This window comes from Camellia sinensis, chromosome 11, assembly GCF_055761805.1.
Source record: "Camellia sinensis isolate YWXY chromosome 11, ASM5576180v1, whole genome shotgun sequence".
NCBI lineage: Eukaryota > Viridiplantae > Streptophyta > Magnoliopsida > Ericales > Theaceae > Camellia > Camellia sinensis.
This window is the reverse complement of record NC_138971.1, coordinates 118,512,053-118,528,686: the sequence shown is the minus strand read 5'-3', so window position 1 is coordinate 118,528,686 and position 16,634 is coordinate 118,512,053.

Below are 16,634 nucleotides of genomic sequence, written 5' to 3'. Positions count from 1 at the left end.
AATGGGCTAGACCCATTGGACCCAAAAATCACCACACACGCGCGCGCGCGCCGCCGCCGCCGTCCGTCCGGTCGGTCGGGCGGGCTGGGCTGGGCCTGGGCTTGGGCGCGGGTGCGTGGTGTGTGGTTGGGTTGGGCTTCTAATCTTTTTGGGCCAAAAACATTTGAATTTAATTTTATTTTTTATTAAAATAAAATCCAGAATTCAAATTAAATTAGTTTGGATTTTTTGTTCATCCAAACAGGGCCCTTCCCGGTTTCAAACAGAAATAAACTGTTTTGGAATTAATGCACACCCAAACAGGGCCCTTCCCGTTTTACTATCTGTTTGAATTAATTCAAATCTGTTTGAATTCAAAACCCAACAGGTATGATACCTGTTCAATTCAAAACCAAGAGCTACATACCTGTTTATTTCAAATCCAAGAGCCACCTTCACATCTATAAATAGGACCACCCTCATTTGATATTTTGCATTCAGAAATTTCGTATTTCACTTCTGTTTTCTATTCTTCATCTTGCTGCATTTTATTTTTGAAAGAAAGAGTGTAAACACTTAGTGTGTTCGTAAGGCAAACAGTTAGTAGTGCTGCTATTATTTGTGGTAGATCATTTCATCCTGGGAGATAGACGTCCGAATTCTGAAAGCACCGTGGAGAGGACGAATCTGTCTTAAGGAGACAGTGTTAAACACTGGACTTGATCAGAAAAATAATTCGAAGAAATTAAATCAAGTAAGTTATTTAATTACTATCAGTGTTGTTTTTATTTATTTATTTATTCAGATTTTAATTTTGTTTTTGTAACAAAATAAAATCTGTTTTTTTATTTATTTATTTTTATTTCGAGTTTGATTTTTGTAATCAAATATATTCTCTCATTTTCTTTATTTCTTTATATTCTGGTTGTTGTTTTGTACACAACAGAATTAAATCTTTTTAAATACAGTGAAGATTGTCTAACACGAGACCCCCCCGACCCCCTCTTCCCTCCGCCACTATTTGTATCATTGGATGAGGTGGGGCTCAATCTTTGAAATGGGAGGGAAAGAAGACCAGAGGTGAATACAAACAAATAAGGGGGGCCATTGTTAAGAGATTACATAAAAAATATATATTTAACATATATATATGTATGATTTTTGTTGACTTTGTAGGGGCCGGGACCCCCCGACCCCCTTCCCTCCGCCACTGGACATGGATGCTTCTTACATATATATATATTTTTTCAAAATCTGTTGTGCATTCATAATTTTTTTTTTCTTCTTTTTTTCAAAATCTGTTCTTCAAACATGGATACTTCTTACAATTTAATAATTTTCTCACGTGTACAAAATATAAATTAACAGGTTCCAAAAATATTAAATCTAATTTACAATTTTTGTTAAATGAATTTACAATTAGTTGTTCAACTTTTTTTCTCACTTTTTGAGTAAAACAACCCAGCCAATCTGTTGTTATCCCTCAAACATGGATGCTCCTGATATTTTTTATTTTAAATTTTTTTTCAAAATATGTTGTACATTTATTTATTTTTTTCCTTTCAAAATCTGTTCTTCAAACATGGATGCTTCTTACAAATTAATAATTTTCTTTTGAGTACAAAATATAAATTGACAGCTCCAAAAATGTTAAATTTAATATAGAATTTTTGTTAAATTAATTGGTTGTTCAACTTTTTTTCCCACTTTTTGGGCAAAACAACCCAGCCAATCTGTTGTTATTCCTCAAAAATCGATGCTCCTAATATGTTTTTTTTTTTTTAAAAAAAAAAAAAAAATTGTTGGGCATTTGTAATTTTTTGCTTTCAAAATCTGTTCTTTAAACATGGATGCTTCTTACAATTTAATAATTTTCTTTTGAGTACAAAATATAAATTAACAGTTTCCAAAAATAATAAATTTAATATACAATTTTTGTTAAATTAATTAGTTGTTTTATTTTTTTTCCCACTTTTTGGGCAAAACAACCCAGAAATCTGCCGTTATCCCTCAAACATGGATGCTTCTGCCACCTTTTTTTTTTGTTTTTTTGTTTTTATATATTTTTGTTTTCACAATCTGCTGTACAGTTATATTATTTATTTATTTATTTTTTCAAAATCTGTTCTTGTAAATCTGTTCTTCAAACATGGATGTTTCTTAATAATTTTCTTATGAGTACAAAATATAAATTAACAGTTTGAAAAAATACTAAAACTAATATACATTTTTTTTAAAATTAATTTGTTGTTCAAGTTTTTTCCTACTTTTTCAGCAAAACAACCTAGAGAATCTGTTGTTATCCCTCAAACATGGATGTTTCTGCCATGTTTTATATATATATAATTTTTTTTTCATAATCTGTTGTGCATTTATACATTTTTTTTTTCTCTTCAAAATCTGTTCTTCAAACATGGATGATTCTTACAATTTGATAATTTTCTTATCAGTACACTATAAATTAACAGTTTTAAAAAATATTAAAATTAATATACATTTTTGGTTAAATTAAATTGTTGTTGAAATTTTTCCCACTTATTTATTTATTTTTTTGAACAATCAGTTCATAATTAACAAATATTAAGAAAATATTTTCACATTTTTTTTAACTATATTAAGATACAGTAATAAATTTGTTAATATTTATAGAAATTATTAAATATAGTCATTAATAAATCTGTATACGGAACTAATGTGGGGAGAGTTTGTTAATTGTGAGAGTTTACAGAACTAATGCGGGGAGAGTCATCTATATAAAGAACTAATGTTTACAGAACTAACATTTACTTATAAAATGAGTATTTTAAGTTATTCAAGCTTACTCCCTAAGTCAATATGGGGAGACTTTAAATTGTTAATTGTGAGAGTCTAAAATTTCTTTTGTTTACTGCCTGCTATGTTGGCTTCATAGGCGGTTTATGAATGTCAAGATTGCATGTCACATGCAATTATTTGCTGTTGTGATTTTGTTTATGTAACAATTGTAGTAGAAATTTTTGTATAACCTTGAATGAACACCTTTCGAGTTTCTGGCTAAATTGAATAAGATGGTATGATATCAATAAATTCTGTTACAAGGTACATATCTGTATAACTCAGGTCAAGTTTGGCAAGTCTAAAACAATCCATCTTTTTATCTTTTTTTCATTACATCGTCTCTCTACTTTTCTACACACCTTTTCGTAAAAAGACAAAAAATAAACTTATTTAGGTCATCCCAAACAACCCCAATTTTTTTATTTTATTTTATTTTTTCCTTTGCATATTTGTTTTTCTACAATTGTTTCTGGTACGATTTGAATTGTACTAAGCAACACCAACACCTTGCTGGCAACAAGTTCTAAAGGAACTTGGACCGTCCCATGTTCCGTCATTAATAAATCTGTATAAAATAGTAAGGCCAAGTTTGAGAAGATCCAAAAAAGTCAAAAAGTCAAAAAGTTACTCAAAAAGCTAAAAAGTTAACACTATTCACCAAAAGTCAACAATTACGGCTGCACAACTCCCAATTCAAATTTTTCCCTACAAATCAATTTTTACAATTTTTTATTACACATTTTTCAATAAAAAGTCAAAAAATTAACCCAAACATCCATATTTTCAACCTCAATTTTTTAGTCCAAAAAGACAAAAAGTACACTTTTTTAGTCTTCCCAAACTTGGCCTAAGTGTTCATTTTTAAAAATTAAATACTTACAATTTAATGCCTAATTCATGAGACTTGATGGCTAATGCTAATTTTATTTATGTAACCCTGAAATCCTTAATACTCATTAAATTGTTTGATGTATGTAATGGTAAATATGCACATTTCATTGAAATGTTTCCGTGATAAATATATTGTTATTTTTGGACTACTACATTGTTATGAAGATGTGAAATTGATGACTTCTTGTAAGTATGTGGAGCCATGATTTGGGAGAAGTATGCAAATTGTAACCAGAAAGTTTATGCACTATGTCATCTTATAAGTTATAACACAATTCTTATAAGTCATAACTAATGAATTACATACAGATCTTCTTAGGCTTAATAGGCTCTTGGCTCTTGGCTCTTGCCATTAAATTATTTAAATTATTCGTAAGAGTAAAACATGCAAACGTTTCCACGAGTACTTCCACAAACAACATGGCGAATTTGTAAACAATTTTTCATATCATTGTTGCCCTTTTTCTCTGCGGTCTTGTACCGTGTTTCGAAACAGCGGATGGCTTCCTCTATGTCCACTGCCATGTCAACATGGCCACGGCCAATGTGTGCTTGTAACTATAGCCATTGTTTTGTGAAGATATCCAAATCTCACAAAAATCTTGATCATGCATATTATGTTTGCCCCTAACCCATGGTGAGTATTAACAAATGATTATTTCTCACTCCATATGTTTGAAAATTGTAATTCCATAACTAGTTAGTGTTACGTTTCTTACTCATCAGCAATGTGTAAATTAGATTGGTTGGTGTGACGAATTAGGGAGATAGAGCCGCAACCATGACTCATCCACAAGTGTAGTCATACAGTTACGGCCTGACTTTTAATTATGGATGCAAATTCATTGCAAAACCTGGAAGAAATCATTACGGACTTAAATTATTGTTCTATGCTTCTATATCACTTTGTTATTTCTATAAGTAATGTTAAAAGTACTTGTAATTTGAAAATTTTCTTAATTCATAATTTTTAGAAGTACAAGTTAAAGGTTCTTACAAATTTTTTATTTATATGCAATTCGTAATTTTTATGAGTAAAAGGCATATTTCGTACGATATTATGAATTGCATGTAAATTCGTAAATTTTAGAATGAAAAGCCAAGTTTCTTAAAAATTCAGAAATGTTTATAATTCATAATTTTTATATTTATATGTCAAGTTTCTTAGATATTTGTAATTTACTTTAACTCGTAAATTTAAGAATTAAAAGTTAAGTTTGGTGCAAAGTTGCCATTTTTTTAAATTCGTAATTTGTATAATTCAAAGTCAATTTTTTTTCAAATTTGAACCTAATGCAAAGTTCAAAATTTGATGCAAAGTCAAATTTCTTACAAAAAATTGCAATTTTTTTTCTAGTTCGTAATTTTTAAACGTTAACAGTAAAATTTCTTACAAATATGTCATTAATTTTAATTTGTAATTTCTATAATTAAAAGTCAAAGTTCTAGGCAATTTGACTAATAATTTTATTTTAATTTATAATTTGTGTAAGGAGAATTCAAATTTGTTACAATTTTGTAATTTTTTTAATTCCTAAATTTTATAATTAAAATTCAAATGTTGCCCAAATTTGTAATTTATTTTAATTCGTGGTTTTTAGAATTAAAAGTCAAATTTGTAAGAAATTTGTCATTTTTTTAAAATTCTTATTTTACAATTACAAGTAAACTATCTTGCAAATAAATAATGTTATATGCACTAATTCGTACGCCAATTAGTGTACTAACAGATGATTAGTAATAATTTTAGAAGTTTTCAGTATTTATAATTTGTATAATAGGTAAGATTAATGATAATGTCATGAAGTATGTTGATACATTAATTAATATGCCAATTACTTATAAATTTGTAAATTTATTTTTAATTCGTAATATGTAGATTTTGAATTTCTTACAAACAAATATTTGTATAATAATAAATTGTAAAAGTAGCCGCTAATATACCAATTGCTTACAAATTTGTAAATTTATTTTTAATTCGTAATAGGTAGATTTTGAATTTCTTACAAACAAATATTTGTATAATAATATATTGTAAAAGTCCTCACTGCCACGTCAGCAAACACAAATCTTATTTATTTATTTATTTATTTTTGTCCTTAGGAGCACTTTGGTCATTTAATATCACATCATTTCAAACATATTTTTTAATATAATAATTTAACAAAAAATAATATTATATCTATTAATTAATGTATTAACATACTAACAAATGATATGATATAATACTAAAATTTTTTGATATTTATAATTTATATAATAGGTAGGGTCACTAATAATGACATAACACTGAAACTCTGAGTCAAGAGCCTCTCCTTGCAAGCTTGTGCTTGCGTCCGTCCTTGCAGGCCTTCGGGTCTACTTTTAGGTCCAATTTTGATAATCTGAACCGTTTATATTTTATGATTTATTCAGTATATCATACCTGTAAAAAATCAAGTTGATCGGATATCAGAAAGTATGTGTTTGAAAAATTGAACTAAACACTATTTTTTAAAGAATTTAATAAACAGTTTTCCGAACATATGCTTTCTGATATCTGATCAACTTGATTTTTTACAGGTATGATATACTGAATAAATCATAAAATATGAACGGTTCGGATTATTAAAATTGGGCCTAAAAGTAGACCCGAAGGCCTGCAAGGACGGACGCAAGCACGGAAGGTGCAAGGAGAGGATCCTCACTCCTGAAACTCTAACCCATCTTTTCAAATAAAAAATTAAAATAACCAATTAAAATAATTATATAGTCAAAAAAAATAAAAATAAATAATCATTTCCCAAACACCCACATCACCCACATTATGGGTGGGCTTATCATGGCCGCATTGGCTTTGTTAAGGTACGTTTTTTTTTTTTTTTTTAATTAATAAAAGATATTTTACAAATAATACAAGAGTTGCGTCAAACTGAATCAACAATGATAAAATGCCAAATATATAACAAACTCAACTAACATAAAGAAAGACTTCAAATCTATACCATCTATAAAAGAATGAATGGTGCTCAATCTAATACAAAAAGCCAAAACTAATGAATCTCACACAAAATGCCAAAATACTGTCCAATTGCCCAAAATTGCCTACCCTTTTTGTAGTTGAATTGTCTACGGTTGAAAAAGGAAATAGTCCTGTTTTGTAGCTCGAATATCTGAAGGCTCGAATGGCCCAAAAGATCAAAACGATATCGTTTTGGCCTCTCTTTTTTTTTTCCTCGCTTTCCTTCATAGTAACTCATAGAAGAAGAAGAAGGAGAAGAAGAAAGAGGAAGAAGGAAGAAGGAAGAAGAGAAGAGGGGGGCAGAGAGAGAGAGACCAACCAAAAATCAAACCCAAACCAATAGAGAGAGTGCTACAGAGACCCAAATCACCCAACACAAAGTTCAATCTCAAATCACCCAACACAAAAAAAAAAAAAAATACATCCAAATCTAGATCAACGCATCATCATCATCAACAACACCACCTTCATCAACATCATCATCAACACAGAAAAGAGACTAGAAAAAAAAAATACAAAAAACAGAGAAAGTGGCGATCGGCGACGATACCCACCGGTGATCGATCGGCGACGAGCCTCTTCTCTCTTCCCCTTCTCTGTCTTGCTTCTCTCTTCTCTCTCTCTTCTGTATTTCTTCTCTCGCTTTCTCTCGCTTTCTCTCTCTTCCTTGTCTGTGTTTCAGATACAAAAGAGAGAATAAGAAGAAAAAATCACAAAACGACGTCGTTTTGTGATTCGGGCCAATCGAGCCTTACCCTACTCGAGCTACCAGCTATTTTTCAAAAGGAAAAGGGTTTGGCTTTGGTCCAGTCAAAGATCGGATTGGACCGTATTGTTAAACCCGTGGGGGTCCACCACGGATCCCGTTTTAATAATCCGAACCGTTCAATGTAGAACTTATCGAGTACTATATGCCTATAAAAAAATCACGTTGATCAGATATTAATAGTTATGTGATCAAATCAGTTTTATATAAAAAAAAATGGATAGTGAACAAATTAACGGTTGACAAAAAACTATTTTGGTCACATGGCTATCGATATCTGATCAATATGATTTTTTACAGGCATATAGTACTCGACGAGTTCTACACATTAACGGTTCGGATTATCAAAACGGGACTTGTGGTAAGCCCCCATGGGCTCAACAGATCGGACTGGACTAAAGCCAAACCCAAAAGAAAAATGCCCCCACACCATTAAGGTAGAGATTCAAAAGGGGTTGTAGGAGTCTCTAAAAAATGGGAGTCTCAATCATTGTTGTTTAAAAAAATTGTAATCGATTGACCCAAATTATTTAAACACAATTCGGCTCGATTTGGACTTACGTTTTGACATAATTTGTTTCTAAAAAAAATCATATAACATGATCAAAAAAAATTTAACTTATCATCAATTTGAAAAATAATAATAATATGCCCATCACACAAACTACTCTTATAATATTCAACAATTAAGCAAAAACTTAACATTAAGCAAACATTGTTTAACATTAAAAAAAACTTAATATTTAGCAAATAAACATACTATGATTTCAATTAATAGTACTACTACAAATCTAGAAATTACCAAGAATTATTATCTTGTTATTCATATTTATTTTACATATAAATCCTACACTATACAAATTTAATCTCCACTACACCATCATTATCTTGTAAATTTTTGCTTTTTTGTCAATCAACCCTTCTTTTTTATCCTTTTCTTTTGTGCTCAATAATAACAAAATAAGTGAATCTCTTATAGCGGTGACTATCCAATTTCAATTTTCTGTCTGGTTTGGCCATTCTTTTTTTATCATTAATTTTATAAAAGTGAATTTTCCTAACTTTTGCTTTTATGAGTACTTCACCATGTATAAGATGATTTCTAATTATAATAATCCTCCAATTTTGGTCATGCAATTTCACTCTCAATGATGTGGAATTAAGGATGCTAAATATAAGAGAGAGAAGGGTGTGGAATCGCTTCACATGGAGGGTGGAATTAGGAGGGCAAAATTAAGGAGATGTAGCACCACTCATCCAATTATTTCATATTTTAGTCAATAACATCAATTTTATTGAGTATTTTATTAATACAAGAGGTACGTGTCATTTTTTTTTAATTTGAAAATTTTAATATTATGTATATTTTTTGAAAAATTCCAAAATATTTAGTAGATTAAGTGATTGTTCCCGTAAAATAATTTTTTTTACCATCTTTATAAAAGAAATTATATTCAATCTCTATTGCATCGTTTCTTGCACACTATTTGAAGAAAAATTTAGATAAATACATACAGGTGCTAGAAAAAGACATCTATTATCAAATTTATATTGATTAGTTAATTTTTCAAAAATAAATATCATCTGATCATATGACTATGAATGCTCAATTAATTTAATTTTTTGATTAATGATATACTCAACAAGTCTTACAAGATTAACTATTTACATCACAATTAAACTTCCTAAATAGAGCTCTTATTGACCTTTTATTGTAACAGTTACGTGGCTATTTCTCGCTTACTTTAATTGGGAGTGCCTAATGTGTCTTCCCATAGTCTCTCCAAGTGGTTGATATGAGGCATTACTATTGGCTAAACCAACCAAAAGCCAACATATGTTTGTACCAGATGCTACAATTATTTAGACCACCGTTTCATAGAAGAATAACGAAGGCAACATTTTTTGGAAGCTACAAATCCACTTTTCACTCAACAAAAAGAATTTTGGGTAAGCCTTTGTCTTGCTAAAAATTTTATAATGCTTTCTATTTGATCTTATGTATTCTAATTTGAATGAGAAGCTAATGTATTTTGTTTTCTTTCGTTTCTGCAGTGTTTAACTCTTCTTGCTTTTAATAAATCATGGATATAATGTGCCAGCTATGTGATAAAATTATCCAAAGAACACATTTATTATTTCCGAACAAGATAAAGTAAGTTATTGTAGAAAACCTCTAATGTTATGTGTGCTTTAATAAATATTTATTCCTTAGCTTTGGTACGAAATAACAGTCATCTGTGTGTTCTTTCATAGATATTCATTCCTTAGCTTTGCTAAGAAATAACATTCATTGATAATAATAAATGATAATTTTATGTAGAATATATGTAGATTTATTTAGGGAGTAGTAATAGTAAAGTAAACTTGAGAATAGAATGATCATTTTATTTCAATTGTATTTTATTGAACCAAAAACTACTTAGGAGTTGGATCCCACTAAATTTTTATTCCTTAAGATATTTTTTTAACTTTTCCCTGATAATAATATTTTCTTATTAGTTTTGTTCGTTTCATTTTTTCAAACATGCGTTCATTCGATATTTGATTGCATATTTCATGTTTGATGAAAGCTATATGACTTTTCTTCATTTTCATACTTGCTTTGTGATTGAAAATAAAAATGGCCCATATACTATGATCTTCCAAAGTACAAATGATTATTATTATTACTTTTGAACATATTAGGATATTCTCTAATTGAATTTTGAAGAGTTAAATTATTAGATGATATGGTTAAAAAAAATTGTCCCAATATGACATTTTTAGTCATATGACATCGTTTACCTATATTTTTAGAAACTAAATTTTTAAAAGAAGATATATAAATAGATGAAATAAAAATACTAATAGTTGCTATATATATAAACTTAATTAATTGACAGATTCAATATTTTAAGCAACATGATATGCAGAAGAATATCAACAACTATATAAGAATGTAAACGTGTGTTTTCATATATATGAAACTAACTTAAAAAATAAATAACAATGCACGGGGGGTCCAACTAGTATATATAAGAGACACCAACTTAGATAAATTCAACCTCCAGCCGTCTGGTGCATGAACTTGGTAAACGGCTAACTTTAATAAACATTCAACCCAAAAAACAAGAGGACAAATTACACACCTTTTCTGAGGTTTGTCAAAGATATAATTAGTCTTTTTTTTTTGACATAATTATATCATTCTCTTTCAAAATTTTAATTTATATAATACTTAATTTTCGACAGTAATTCGTGCGTCATATGGATGAAAAGATGATGTCATACTCTTCTTTCTATTAAAATATATATTTACCATTATTTATCTCATTGTCTACTTATCATTTACATTAATTTCAATCACTTTAATTTCACTAAAAAAAATTAGTGTAATTAATTATTTTGAAACTTGTGAGATTAATTGTATTTGTTTCAAATCTTAAGGGGGTGAGTATAATTTACTCAAAAAAAAAAAAAATGAAGAAGAAGTCAAGTTTAAAAATTAGTAAGTAGAAAAAACCTTTTTTTTGGGGGAGGAATAAAGAGGGTTAAATATAAAAGATGCATAATGCTGCATGTACCAATTAGTATATACATTAGTGTATCAATTAGTGTTATAATATTATTATTAACCACATTTATTATACAAGTTATAAATATTCAAAATCATACAAATGATATCACATCATCTGTTAATACATTAATGTATATATTAATTAGTACATATAGTATTACTCATAAAAAATTGTTTAAAATTTTGATTAAGTGACCTCAAATTGACAAAACATAGTGGCTATTTATTTATTTATTTTCTTTTCCAAAGTAATAGTGGCACCTAGGTACGCAAAAAATATATATATAAAAATAAAAAATAAAAAATGAGAAGTGACAATGAATGCATAAGATGTTTTAAAAAAAAAAGGTGACAAGTAATGCCTAAGGTGTTCAATAATATTTTTAAAAATAACAAATGCAATTCAATATATATTTATATTTATATATATAAATATACATATTGACGGCATAATAGAGGATTATCCCCTTCCACTTGCGATAATAATAATAGTAGATAGTAATGTGGTAGGTATCACATGGACGCTTGTAATTAGGGTTGGCAAAACAAAGCATATTCGATCTGGTAGGTATCACTCTGTTTAGTTTTGATTTCTAAAATTCACTTTTTTTTAAAAATTTATTTTTTTATTTTTCGTATTTTTTTATATTTTCATTGAATTTTTTAATATTTTAAGCAATTTTTTTTTTAAAAAAAATTTAGACACACCTAACATAAATACATTTTAAAAAATATAATATTTGTGAAAAATCTTTAAAAAATTCACTAAATACTAAAGATACAAAAATAAAAATAAAAACTCAGTACATTTTTCATATTTTTGTATATTCATTAATTTTTTTAAATATTATTTTACAAATATTTTACTTTTTAAATATATCTAAGTAAGGTGTCTCTAAAAAAATAAAAAATAAAAAATATTTAAAATTTTAAAAATATTTACTAAAAATAAAAAACTCAATTTTTAAAAAATTGAATTCAGAAAATTGAATAAATGATATTATTATATTCACTCATATCTTTCAAGTGTATAGATGTTTTTATTTTGTTATTTTTAGTAGGTGTTTGGACTAGTAACCCCTCTTAGTGACTCGAACTCAAAATTTTTATTCTCAAATCTTTTAGTACTCAGTAGAGTTATGCATTGCTGTTTATTTACCACAATTGATAATAATAGCTTGAGAATAAAAAAGTTTAGTTGTTTTTATACTTGTAAAATATTGTTCTATAAAAAATAATTCTTCAATAATGTATTGGAGAAATGTCATAAATAGAAGAGTTTGAGCGGGTCAAAACAGGATATGGACCAAAACATTGTCAACCTAATTGCAATGTGACAATTTTGAATTCGATAATAATGGGAAGTGAAAAGTCAATGGAGAAAATCATAATAATGAGAAGTCACAAAAAAACGGAGTGAAAAGTCATTGGGGAAAGTCATACATTTGAACCCGTTTTGCAATGGTTGGAGGATGTTTCATGCTCTTTTAAAATATTGACAGAATCTATATTCTTACTCAGGTGTTTGTTGCGGGTAATGTTAAAAATACTAAATTTTTTATCAAATAAATTATTAAAGGATTTCATAGTTATATAAGATATTTGATTACTTATTTGATAAAAAATTTGGGATCTATAACATTTTTCATATTGTTACACTGAAAGAATTTTATTGAATTTATAGAAAGTAATGTTACACAGAGCCGTTTTGGGAACCAAAATAAAAAGTCGCGTTTTTGTCAAAATGTCCAAAAATGCAAATGGCAAAAACACAACAAAATTGGTTTGGGAAGTGCCAAAAACGCAAGTGTGAAATTACAAATTGGGGCCTATGACAAAAAAATAAAAAAAATAAATTTTTTATGTTGGGTAAGGGTATTTTGGTCATTTTAATTTGATTTGACATCATAAACAAATATTAAACTAAAAAGTCAAAAGCCAACTTTTACCAACTTCTCAAATCACTTTTCAAAAAGCTAAAAAGTTGGTAAAAAGTCAAACATTAACTTTTTACCAACTTCTCAAAACACCGCAAACAGGATGAGTAAATAGTAGTTAATATGTTAGTTTAAGACTTCTGCTTGTTTGTTGGAAATAATTTTTTTTAAAAAAAATTAGGTAAATTACAAATAGACCTCTTTTTCTGGAAATTATATCTTGTCTCTTGAAATTTTTAATTTCATAACAAATGACTCATTTTATTAATAAGTTATCAAGTCAATTAATAATTTTTAGTTATGTTAAAAATTTATTCAATTAATAATTTATGTAATTTTATCATTGTATATGAGAACAGTTAAAAATTTTCTTTTTTAGATAATTCTTTCAAATAAAAAAAATCAAACAATAAGGTATTTATAATTTTTCAAACCACATGAAATAATTCGTATTTTAAACAAATTTTAAGAGATATATTTGTAATTTATTTTTTATTTTTTAAAAAGATATGTCAAGTTTAGGAGCAGGTGCGGTCGTTTGAGTTCCTAAAAAAATAAGTGCTTTTTGAATATTTGTGTTTGGTACCGTTTACGTTTTCAGTTTATATTTACAACAATTTTATAAACTAGTTTTTGTTTATTTTTTGTTTATTTTTAGAAAAATATAAACTACAAACACGTTTGGTAATTGACAAAATGTTTACAAAATTTAAAAAAGAGTGAAAAATGGCAACTAGTGGCAAGTGGCGGCGAAAGACGGTGGTGGCAAGTGGCGGCGAAAGACGGTGGGTGGTGGGTAGCTGGTGGCGGGTGGGTGGGTGACGGTGGCGGGTGGTAGCGAGTGGGTGGTGGTGGTGGCGGTGACGGGTGGTGAAAAGTGGTAACGGTGGGTGGAGGGTACCTGGTGGTGGTGGGTGGTGGCGGGTGGTGGGTGGTAGCGAGTGGGTGGCGGTGGCGGCGGTGGCGGGTGGTGGTGGCAGGTGGGTGGCGGATGGCGGGTGATGGCAGGTGCTGGTAGTAGGTAGGTGGATGACAGTGGCGGGTGGTGGTGGTGGTGGTGGCGGCGGTGGCAGGTGGTGGTGGGTGATGGCGAGTGGGTGGTGGGTGGTGATGGTGGTTGGGTGAGTGACGGTGGCGGGTGGTGGGTGGTAGCGAGTGGGTAGTGGTGGTATTGGTAGCGGTGGTGGTGGCGGGTGGTTGGTGGTGGCGGCAAGTGGGTGGCGGATGGTGGGTGGTGGCAGGTAAGTGGCGGGTGGTGGTGGTGGTGGTGGTGGTGGTGGGTGGGTGAGTGGGTGACGGTGACGGGTGATAGGTGGTAGCGAGTGGGTGGTGGTGGCAGGTAGGTGGCGGGTGGGTGGTGGGTGATGGTGGTGGGGGGAGGGTGGGTGGGTGACAGGTGGCTGGTGGTGGTAGGTGGTGGATGGTGGTGGCAGGTGGGTAGTGAGTGGTGATGGCAAGTAGGTAGCGGGTGGTGGGTGGTGGATGGCAGGTGAGTGGTGGGTGGTGGGTGGTGTGGGTGGTGGTGGTGGTGGTGGTGGTGGTGGCGAGTGGGTGGCAAGTGGGTGGTGGTGACAGGTGGGTGGTGGGTGGTGGTGACGGGTGGTGGGTAGTGGTGGTAAGTGGGTGGTGAGTGATGGTGGCAGGTGGTGGTGGAGGGTGGGAGGTGGGTGGTGGGTGGTGGTGGCGGAAGACGGTGATGGAAAATTGTGGCGGGTGGTGGCTAGTGTTGGGTGGTTAAAAAAAAAAAAACTAAAAACTCAAAATGGAAACACATTTTTTGTGTTTTCATTTTTTGGCCAAATTTATAAACTGAGGCCACTATAAACAGAAAACTAAAAACGTAAGTGTTATCAAACGGCACCTTAGGGTCTGTTTGGTATCCATTCCATTTTTAGTTTATATTTATAAAAATTTTAAAAATTATCATAAAAACTTGTTTGATAATTTTTTTAGATTTATAAATAGTTGTCTCAGTTTATAAATTTGAGGAAAAAACATAAACTCAAAAAATGAGTTTACGTTTCAGTTTTCAATTTTTTTTTTCAATTAATTTTTTTTTCAAATAATTTTTTTTCAAATAATTTTTTTTCAATTAATTTTTTTTTGAAATATTTTTTTCCCAATTAAATTTTTTTCAATTAATTTTTTTTTTCAATTATAATGTGTGCGATCTCATTGTCATAAATAATAAAAATAAATATAAGTATTTTAGGTCTGAAAAAACATATTTTTTAGTTTATGTTTTTAAAAAATTTTAAACATTTTATTCAAACCAAACGCGTTTGTAATTTTTGTTTTTCTGAAAATAAAAAAAAACCAGTTTATAAAATTTTTATAAACATAAACAAAAAACGTAAACGTTACCAAACGCTACCCTAATATTTTGAATTAATAATTCACTTTTTGAGTGACTTACAAGTAGGATAATTTGGGCGAACTCAATCCAAGTAATTCAAGTCCAGTCTGAATTTTTTCAAGATTTGGATAATATATTTTTGAATTTGGTACGGAACTTAAATAAAAATTCAGAAGTTCAAATTAAATTTGGACGGACTTGACAGGCTTGAACAAATGTATCAAACAATTCAAGCAATTCGAAACCTAAATTATACATATATAGATATATAAAAATATTAAATATAGATATAAATTATTAGTCATTACATGATATTAAAGTAATTTAGATTATTAAATAATATTGAATACATTATATACACAAGTAACATAAAATCTTACCTTTTTTATTCTCACTCATAAATTGTAAAGACTAGTATAGTGCATCTTTCTTACCTTATATAATTATTTGGTTTGACGTTAATGATTTTCAAAAAAATTATAAATAGAGTATAATTTTAATAAATTAATAATAATAACAATAATAATAGATGAAGTTAATGTATAATTCGGACAATTCAAGTATGTCGGGCAATTCGAGTTTAATTCGGGTCGGATTTGAATAGACAATCTTGAGTTACAATTTGAGTCTGAACGAGTCTGAACAGATCTTACCACAACTTACACTAAGTTTGAATATTCTCCCAATCTGACTGAATTGCACCCGTACCTACAAGCTGGGAATCCTTATTCAACTACAAAAACAAGAAGGTAATCAAAGTTGAACATGCTTAGCATAATATGCACTCACTGGTTTCACATTTGTTACATCTTATGTTCAGACTAGTAGCAATAGGTTACAGAGTAATACATTGAACATGTTTAGCATAATATGCACTCACTGGTTTCACATTTGTTATATCTTATGTTCAGACTTGCTGTTTTAGCAATAGGTTGCAGAGTAATACTATATAAATAAAAAATTTATATATAATTTTTATACGTAATAATGCGGGTTATTGTTGATCTTTCATTTTAAAATAAAATATTACTAAAAATTGATTTATTTACAACAATTTGAAATTTTTTGTATGAATTTCATATATGAATAAAGCTAAAAATTTACTACAAAAAAGTCAATTCATCTTTTTAGTTTTTGCATATCGTTTCATAAAAATTCTAAAAATCAATTAAAATAATCAACTCTCAAAACAACATTGAAAAAGCCGCATTTTATTCATATTTTTACGCTCATCTCCCTTGGGATTTAAAGAAAACACTGTTAACACATTTGATATAATTATACCGGTCTCCCTTGAGGATTTAGTTTATATAAGAGTTAGGTCATTT